We start from the raw sequence: 9,902 nt of genomic DNA, 5'->3' as shown, positions 1-9,902 counted from the left end.
ATGCTTTTTATCTTTGTAGTGCCAGGGGATCAAATCTAGGGTTTTACACATCTGAAGTAGCAAGCATTTTATTGCTTTCTGGACAAGTTACTAAGCTAGTTAAGTAATATACTCTGTTCATTAAAATGAAAGGACATTATTCTTTGGCTAAAGTATCCATGAAATTTATGAAAGTTTAGAAGCTGCATATATTATATGTTATGGCCTTTAAGTATTAATTAAGTAATCTTTGGTGTTTAATCAGAAAAGCTATGTCTGATATATTGTTATAAAATAGTAACTACATAAATTAAAGTAAATTTGGCACTTTTTTTGCAATTTATACTCATCCATTTTCAAAATGAATAACATTTCTTTTTTTAATAATATCTTTATTTAAGCACCATGATTACAAACATATTTGTAGTTTCAGTTATAAAAACGAATACCATTTTCACCAGTACAACCTTCCCATCACCAATGGGGGAGGAGGGAGATGAATAATATTTCTCAATGTTTTTATTAAAAATTATTTTTTTGCTCACTTCAGCAGCATATATACTAAAATTGGAACAATACGGAGATTAGCATGGCCCCTGCGCAAGGATGACACGCAAATTCGTGAAGCGTTCCATATTTAAAAAAAAAATTATTTTTGTTTCTGATAAAAAACTTCCTTAATATATATATGCAAATTATGATTAAATGTGTAAAGTAAGATAAATTAATAAATACATAAAATATTTGTAGTATTACAGAAAAAAAAAGTTATCTCTAAATTAGGGATATAAAAGTGAAAGAACAAACATGAGCCAAAATAGAGTAGAAAAAGTTTTATAAAAAAGGATTGAAAATGAATGTAATATTTTGAAAAGTGATTAAAACAGGTAAGAGGAAAATGTGGAGTTAAAAGGGACAAGAATACAGGGGGCCATAGAGATAGTACAGCAGCTAAGGTGCTTGCTTTGAACACTGTGGCCTGGGTTCAATTCCCAGCACCTCATTTAATACCCAGAGCTAACCAGTAGTGATCCCTGAGCGTAGAACCAGTGGAGAACCCTGAATATCTGAGTATAATCCCAAATAAACAAAAAGGGACAAGAACAAATCTGAATAAAATGTCACATTTATCTGTGGCATAACATAGAGACAAAACAAAGTACTAAACAATACTGAATGAGGACAAACCCCTGTCTTTGTAAAACAAATTATCAAGAGGTGGGAGAGAGGAGAAATAACAAGCAGATGAGAGGCAGAATAAATACGAGAATATAGGGTGTTTTGCTGGTAATGAACTTCAATATTTAGTCCTCAAAACAATGGTCATATCTATTATAATCATGTTACCTAAACTAGAATAAAAATATCATACTTCTTTTTAAATTTTACATTTATAGATGAGACTCAGACAACTCTCTAATATAGTATCTGACTATCCTCAGCCTTTAGTTGTTGCATATTGACTAATTTTTTATTTTGGATTTTATACATTTCTAACTGACCACACTGCTTGAAACTTTAGCTCTTGGAAAACAAATGCATCTGCAAAAATAAAATTGGCTCACGTGGTGTCTGACAAATAGTAGTACTGGATATTTTCTTTACTACTCAAGACTAGATAGAGCTGCTTCCTATTTTCACCTGAGAATTTTTCACACTTTTATTTATATGAACTTCTATATTCCATGTATAATGGAAAACAGAGATTAAGTTGCATTTAAATGACTATTAGTCATATTTTAGATAAACCTTGATACGAATAGTTAACCATGTTATTAGAAAATAAATGTTATGCAGGAAAGACCAACAACAGGCAGAAAAACAAAAAGTTCTTTGATATAACTTTTAATTATTAATGCCAAAATTAATAATATGGAATAAAGTACAACAGATTCATAATCTATATAAGCCAATAGACTGACATAGTATAAGTATAGAGGCCCTTTGGTGTGGATTTGGTACAATAATATTTTGTATCTAAAGCATAAATATAAATACTGTTTCCTCATGGTAAAATCATATTACTTTAATAATACATGTCAAATGGGTAGAAAGTATTATTTGGTGGATTTTAAAAATTCTAAATCAGATAACGATTATGTGTAAAATATTAAATGTGATTTTTCTGGTGTGTGTATGAGACACTGACAGAAAAAATTGAAATAAAGAAATTTATAAATAAAATTTTGCTTAGAAACTGATGTATATTTACAAACCAGATACCAATTTGTTGAAAATTAAGAAAAGAAAGTGAAAGAATAATAAAACTTTATTAGTTTCAGAAAAATATAAGGACAGTTTATTAAATTTGAATTGAAATGAAGCGTTCTGTTGACAGCAAGAATAAAAATATAAGAACTAGTCTTTTTATTTATTTTTGTTAAATTTAATTTTTGTTTTGGGACAGCACTCAGGGGTTAATCCTGGCTCAGTGCTCAAAAATTACTCTGGCAGTCATGGGAGGGGAGACATATGGGATGCTGGGGACTGAACCCAGGTTAGCTTCTTGCAAGGCAATGTCCTACTTGCTGTGTTTTTGTTCCACCCTAAGAACTCTTATTAATAGAAAGCTTATCACAACAAGGGTGGGAAAATAAAATAATGGGCAAGCAGGGAGTGACACTGGGACATTATGGAGGAAGGTAGACACTGGTGAAGGGTAAGGTGCCAAACTATTTTATACACGTAACTCTACTCTTATCAGTATACTAAGTCGCTGTGAGAGTAATTGATTTTTTATTCTATTCAGGATAATTCTTTGTTGGTACTTGCAACTCAGAGATTAGGAGTATCTATGGCTTGGTTCCTTATCCTTTCTGTTCTCCACCTGAGGGTGTGGTCTTTCTCTTCCCAATTAAGAACTCAGGTCACAGAGACAAACTGTTTTCAATTTCATTTTTCCAAAGCTGATCTATTTGGCTGCTGGTATCTTTGGCTAGTGAGTGGAAGGCCTGTGGTGGAATTTTTCTGAACCTGTTTTATTCCCTGCAATCTGTGAAGATTATGTCCTATGTCAGTGTTTGCTTCCAGGCCCGCACTCCCCCAGTCCCAAGGGATTGGGGCATGAGGCTTCCCCTTTATATCACATTGTGTAAAATTCAAATAAACTTGAAAGTTCTTTTTGTTCTTGGACCACATCTGGCCATGCTTATGATTTATTCCTGGCTCTGTACTCATGTATCCTTGTTGTGGTCAACAGTATAAAATGCAAATGGCCTACTTGCTGTAGTATCATTCCTAAAAACTTTAAAAACAAAATAAATCCGGATAACCTGATAATCAAACTAAAAATAAACACAATTATTAAATCGCCATAAAAGGAGGTTTGGTAGTTTCAGATCTAGCTTAATAAACTTAGATTCCTTAACATTCTGTGCCCTACTACTATCACATCTATTAATTACTGCTATTACATACTTGACCTATGTGATATCTTGCTTTTAATAAAATATTTTTATCTTATGTATGAGAGAGATCTTTTAGTAAAAGCATGTTGTGAATGTGGTGACACCTATGCACATATAAATAAATAGTGCTAAATTTCTTAAATAATGTGTAACCTAAAATGTATAAAATTCCTTAGCAAGCTAAAAGTAAGAGAATTGTTTTAATCTATTAAACATCAGTGTCATGAGTGCTTATCATACTTAGTATCAAGTGGTGTAAAGTTTGTCTTGTTTTAAAAAAAAAACAAACAACTCTTTTAGCACTTCTTGCAATACTGGTTTCAAGGTTATGAATTCTCTAAACTGTTACCTGTGTGTAAAACTGTGCATTGTTCCACCAAACTTGAGTTATAATCTAGAAGTACAGAAAATTTGGGGTGATGTGTTTATTTCATTAAATCTTGAACTATATTTCTTCCTGTTCTTCTGGTTCAAAATATTTTATTTGATATATCTATTGTGAATCTTAGGGGAGTTCCTTTGTAAATTCTTTTTTGAATCTTACTGTTTTCAATATTCTCTTTGGCTTTGGCTTTTGTCATTGAATACAATGAATCTTGAGGCTTTGATCTGAGTTTATTTTCTCTGGGACTCTTCAAGTTTTTTGTATATGAGTACCTGCATTACTCAACTCTGGAAAATTCTTATCTATAACTTCTCTAAGTATTGATTCTTCAGAGAATTCACATTTTTATTCTTGAATTTTTTATATTGCTACTCTTGAATTGATCCCATGTGCTAGTCATTTATTTTCAACTTTTTCCATCTTCCGTTGTTTTCTTCGTTTCCTCCATCTCATTTTGGGGTTCCTCAGTTGCAGATAATTAATCTACTATTTCAAATTATGGTTTTTTCATTGAAACTGTCATATTTTCTTGTACTTTGCTGCCATGCAGGCTACTGTTTCTTTGAATCATCAAAAAGATCATCATTAATGTGTCTTTAAAGTCATTCTCTGAAAATTTACATAGCTGGTTGGTACTGGTTGGGCACTGTGTGTTATTACTTTCTTTCATTGATATTGGTGGTTTCTACACAATTTACACACTGAATTTGCTGCGTTCATGCTGTACTGAGGGTGAACTTTTGTACTTAGCTTCCCTCTATGCTCAACCCCGAAGTCTCCTAGAGATTAAATGGGAGTAGCCCTTTACCTTCCATGCCTGTTTCCACCCATTCAAGAGTGTATAACTATGAGCAGTGAAACATTTGAGTTCAAAAGATCTGGAGACTGTCCTGTTAATATGGAGGAGTTCAGGCATGAAAGATCCATAAATGTAGGTGGATGGGGTGGAGAATCCACTTCTGATTCCAAATAGGGAACCCAGGGATGTTATCTCACTTAAAAGAATAAAGAAGAGTTCAGGCTCAGAGACTGCTTGAATCTAGTCCAGTGGTTGGCAACCTGCGGCTCACGAGCCACATGTGGCTCTTTACACTTTTAACTTGGCTCGTCTGTGTGCTGGGCGACCGCTCCAAGAGTCAGGACTCTGCTTTTAGCCTCTCCCAGTGCGCGCCCTGTGTGGCTCTCAAAATAAACTTCAATCGTGGTTTTCGAGACATTTGGCTCAGTTGAAAATAAAGGTTGCCGACCTCTGATCTAGTCAGGTGTGGATGCTAAACTTTACATTAATAAGACTAATATGGGGTCTGCGTGGTGGTGCTAGAGGTAAGGTGTCTGCCTTGCCAGCGCTAGTCTAGGACGGACTGAGGTTCGATCCCCCAGCGTCCCATATGGTCCCCCAAGCCAGGAGCGACTTCTGAGCGTCACCAGGTGTGGCCCAAACCGCCCCCAAATAAATAAGATTAATATAAACAGTAGCTGTGGACTTTAAAATCTCACATATTTATTGACTTAAGACTGTGTTATTATTTGTGTATATATAAACAACACTGACACAATAAAGAAATGTTATTAATTTGCAAAATTCAAGGCCTCTCCTAAATCTTAGTTATTCCCTGAGGTAATATTAGATATTAGGAAGAACTAAAAATAATGACAATCAGTTTTCTAGTCAGTGGAAAACAGGAGAAATATTTATGTTTTAATATGTCCTTATTGTGTTAATGATTATAACTTAGAGTTTAGATCATCTTTTAAAATTCAAAAAAATTAATTTAACCATAACTAGCTTTGAGGAGAATTTTATGACAAAGAATGAAAATAAAATTGATCTTAATAGTTTTGGCCTTTTATAAAAAAAAATAGGTTGTTTTTAGATCATTGTTACCACTTAGAATTTAACTGTATCAAAATAAATTATTCAAGTGAAATATTTTGCCTATTTATTAAAAATTAAGTAGGATTTATTAATATAACCAAAATTCACTAAATCATTTTGTAGTTAGGAAAATAAGTGTTTAAGAGTGTATTTGAGTCAATAACACTGACATTAGGAAGTCTTAACTTTAACAACAAAACTTACAAAGGTTTTTGCCAAGATGATAGGCTGGCAATGGGGTTCAAAGGAGGGAAACTGAGAACATTGGTGAAGGGAAGTTGACACTTGTGATGGGTTTGCTGCTGAAGTCTTTTATGTTTAAAACTCAACTATGAGTATATTTGTAAACATTGTTTAATAAAATAAAAATGTTTAAGAGAATATTTTTCTTCACTTTCTTCATATTTAAATATAAATTCAAGCCATAGAGTAGGGAAAGTTTGAATTAGTCTATAACAGGGGTCTCAAACTCAATTACCTGGGGGCCGCAGGAGGCAAAGTCGGGGTGAGGCAGGGCCGCATAAGGGATTTTGCTTACCGAATATTCGCAATAAAAATCGCATTAGTAAGAAAAAAATCGCAAAAAAAAAAAATCGCATTAAACATTTGCATACCCTGAACGGAACTGCTCGGGGTATGCGAATGTTTAATGCGATTTTTTTCTTACTAATGCGATTTTTATTGCGATTATTCTGTAAGCAAATAATCGCGAATACTGCTATATTTGAAGGCTGGCCGCCGGCCACAAAATGTTGTATGGAGGGCCGCAAACGGCCTGGGGGCCGCGAGTTTGAGACCCCTGGTCTATAACATGTATGTTTGTAAAGGGTCTCAATTTAATTCACTTAAAAACATTGTGAGTGGTTTCAAAAGAGAGAATTGTAGCACAGAAAATGAATAATATGTCAAGGCTCATATAAATTAGCTAGTGGTAGATGCTGGACATTAAGTCATATAGAATATCTGTAAAGGCAATGCCTACCCTACTTTGTTGCATTGACCTACTATCTTCTGGGATTTTTTTTTCTTAGAGAGGATTTCTTATATATATATATATATATATATATATATATATATATATATATATATATATATATATTTAAACACCTTGATTACATACATGATTGTGTTTGGATTTCAGTCATGTATAGAACACCACCCATCACCAGTGCAACATTCCCATCACCAATGTCCCAAATCTCCCTCCTTCCCACCCGACCCCCCCCCCCCTGTACTCTAGACAGGCTTTCCATTTCCCTCATACATTCTCATTATTAGGACAGTTCAAAATGTAGTTATTTCTCTAACTAAACTCATCACTCTTTGTGGTGAGCTTCCTGAGGTGAGCTGGAACTCCCAGCTCTTTTCTCTTTTGTGTCTATAAATTATTATTGCAAGAATGTCTTTCATTTTTCTTAAAACCCATAGATGAGTGAGACCATTCTGCATTTTTCTCTCTCTCTCTGACTTATTTCACTCTGGGATTTTTATGGGAAACATTCAAAGTCTGTCCAGTTAATTTTCTACTTAATGATGTATAACTATTGCCTTTTGGATCTACTTAGTACTTGTCTTCTGCTGGAGTCTAGCACCAGATGAACAGGTCTGAAGCAGAGGATTAAGAAAACAAATCAGAGAGACACACTAGGGTCAGTGTTTCTAATAGTCTCATGGACAGAGAGCCTCTGACTGTCCTCTCCATAGGATATTTATTATCCAGCAATAATCAGTCACAAAAAGAAGGCAGAGAACATAGCAATACTAATGAAACCTAAGCAGGTTTACAATCTCATAGGGGAATGTGAGAAATTAGGAAATTTCAACTATAATCTCTGAAGGTTTGTCTTCCTCTGGGGAAGAGTGACAAATAGGAAACGATAAACAGAGCTCCAGCCCCTTGGGTGGGCATAGGCATTATGATCATTTTTATTAAGAGCCCCTCAGTTTACTCTTTTGCATCTTCTCTCAGATAGCCTGACCTCTAGCTAAAGATTTGGAATTTTTCTACTACAGAGAAGTCAAAAATATAAATTTTATATATGTAGTCTTTTCACTATAGTCTTCCAACAGGAAGAGCTAATATCTATTGTGTCACCCATTCGTAGTAGTATGGCCAAGTTTCTTTTCATGAAGAAAGCAGTTTATACCTGTTTCCCTTATACTACTTTGTCCTTGTGTGATATTAATAACCAGAATCAAAATTACGTTAGCAAAGCATTGGTTCCCATAGCTTTTCCCACTGTATTATTGGGTGCAAAAATTCAACTGTTATTGTCTTTACAATCAAAGTTACTTTTTTACTTAGTAACTACAGTCTTATTTCTTGTCATGAAAAGATAAAATTATATAAACTTTTCCTAAATGCACAATTAGGTTATAGGAATAACAATTACTATTATTTTTGTCTTCAATTTATTTCTATTTAATTGTCAGGATTCTTCTTTAGAACATTTTTCTGAATTCAGATTGTTCTCTTATATTTTTATTCATTGTGTTTACATTTAGAAAAATGTCATTTGAATACCCTTATTGGGTTATTTGATAGTAATGTTTATGCAAAATCATTTGCTACTGCTTTTTTTTTTTTTTTTTTTTTTTGCATTTTGGGCAACACTCAGTGATGCTTAAGGGTTACTGCTGGCTTTGTACTCAGAAATCGCTCCTGGCTTGGGGGACCATATGGGACACCAGGGGATCACATCTCAGTACATTCTAGGTTAGCATATGCAAGGCAGAAGCCCTACTGCTTGCATAACTATTCTGGCCCCTGCTATTGCACTTTTTAAGAAATGATAAGAGATATAAGGCAGTATTTTCCTTTCATTGAATATCTCTTCTGTATTCACTTGTTGCATTTTGAGGAATGTAAAGGTGTGTGTGTGAGAGAATATGAGTGTGTGTATATGTGTTTATGTTCCACATTTTTTTACTTTATATTTTTCTGAGGATGACATAAACCACATGTCTGTTTTGCTTCTAGTTGCTGAAAAGAAAACCTAAAAGTTTCTCTAACCAGGTCACCTAATAATTTCGTGCAATCAAAGGATTTTTAAATGTCACTGCACTTGTTCACATATTTCCAGCTGCTAAGATAGCTCTATGGCTTTCTTTAAATTGTGTTTTTATTCTTTTTGACCTCTAAGTGTCTAGAGACCATTGAGAAATGAATCTGAGTTATTTAATTAGTCACAGACAATATTTAATATACATACATATATAATCATATGTACATTTTTATAAACATATGTGTGTAGGATGACATTCAAATAGTTTTTATTTAATGATATTAGTTTATAATAGAATATTAGATGTAAACTAATTAGTATTTAGGGAAAAAGAATTAGAGGACATTTTTGTTGCTTTTTTGTTAATTGTTATTAGAACATTGAAGTTTTTAGTTATATATTATTATCAAAATTATATTTCTCATCTTCTGGAGAACCTCTGAAACTGGGACACACTGAGATGAATGAAATAAAGATCCTCTTATTAAAGCAGTTTTCCTACAAATGTCAATATGGTGATCAGAGCAGAGTAACCAGATAAAATATTATCCAATAGAGAACATTTGGGTAAGGAAAGGAAGAAATGTTAATCGTAAACTCTTTTGGCACACAGACATGACTATAACTTCTTTTTACTCTACATATAGGAGATCAATAGAAGTGAGATAGGAACAGGAATTTTTTTCATGTTGAAAATCAACCACAGAGCAAATAGTCCCTCATCACCCTACATATCTAAAAAGTGACTACTTCAAAACAATAAATTTATATAGCAACTGAAAAAATAAACAAGAAGTCTTTCAAAGAGAGTGATGGTACCAATAGAGGAACTATGATGCCATGTTTCAGAGAGAAAATCAGAGCTATACATAAGCAAGCGTGATTTTAAATGTTATGCTTTTTATTTTCATTTTAATTAATATAAAATATGGCATAAGACTGCATTAAAGTTAAATTGTATGACAATGTTATTACCTAAATATTCAGAGGAATTCTTATTGAAAAAGCAACATGCTTTTTGACATGAGAGAAGTTAGACAGGTGGACACCTGGTTTATTGACATCTTGAATATAAGAACTAATTGAAATCATGTTTAATACTATGATTATGACATAGTACTTGCCTCTTTCATTTCACATATGGGGTGCCTCTACAGATGGTAAAGCAACTCCAGGTACTTTTGAGCAGATATCCATAAATCATGCCATCATGATGAGAACCAAACCATCAACAGTCACATTCATCTGGA

At 33.4% G+C, this 9,902-nt stretch overlaps 1 non-coding gene across 1 annotated transcript; it reads left to right on the top strand.

The window, feature by feature from the left end:
• Positions 1-516: 516 nt before the first annotated feature.
• LOC126025207 (U6 spliceosomal RNA) lies at positions 517-620 on the top strand. The gene has a single exon (XR_007501249.1). It is a non-coding gene; the product is annotated as a U6 spliceosomal RNA (small nuclear RNA).
• Positions 621-9,902: the final 9,282 nt, after the last annotated feature.

Source organism: Suncus etruscus, chromosome 12 (assembly GCF_024139225.1).
Source record: "Suncus etruscus isolate mSunEtr1 chromosome 12, mSunEtr1.pri.cur, whole genome shotgun sequence".
Classification (NCBI taxonomy): Eukaryota; Metazoa; Chordata; class Mammalia; order Eulipotyphla; family Soricidae; genus Suncus; species Suncus etruscus.
Note: the sequence above shows the minus strand (reverse complement) of the source record. Positions and strands in the feature narration are given on the sequence as shown.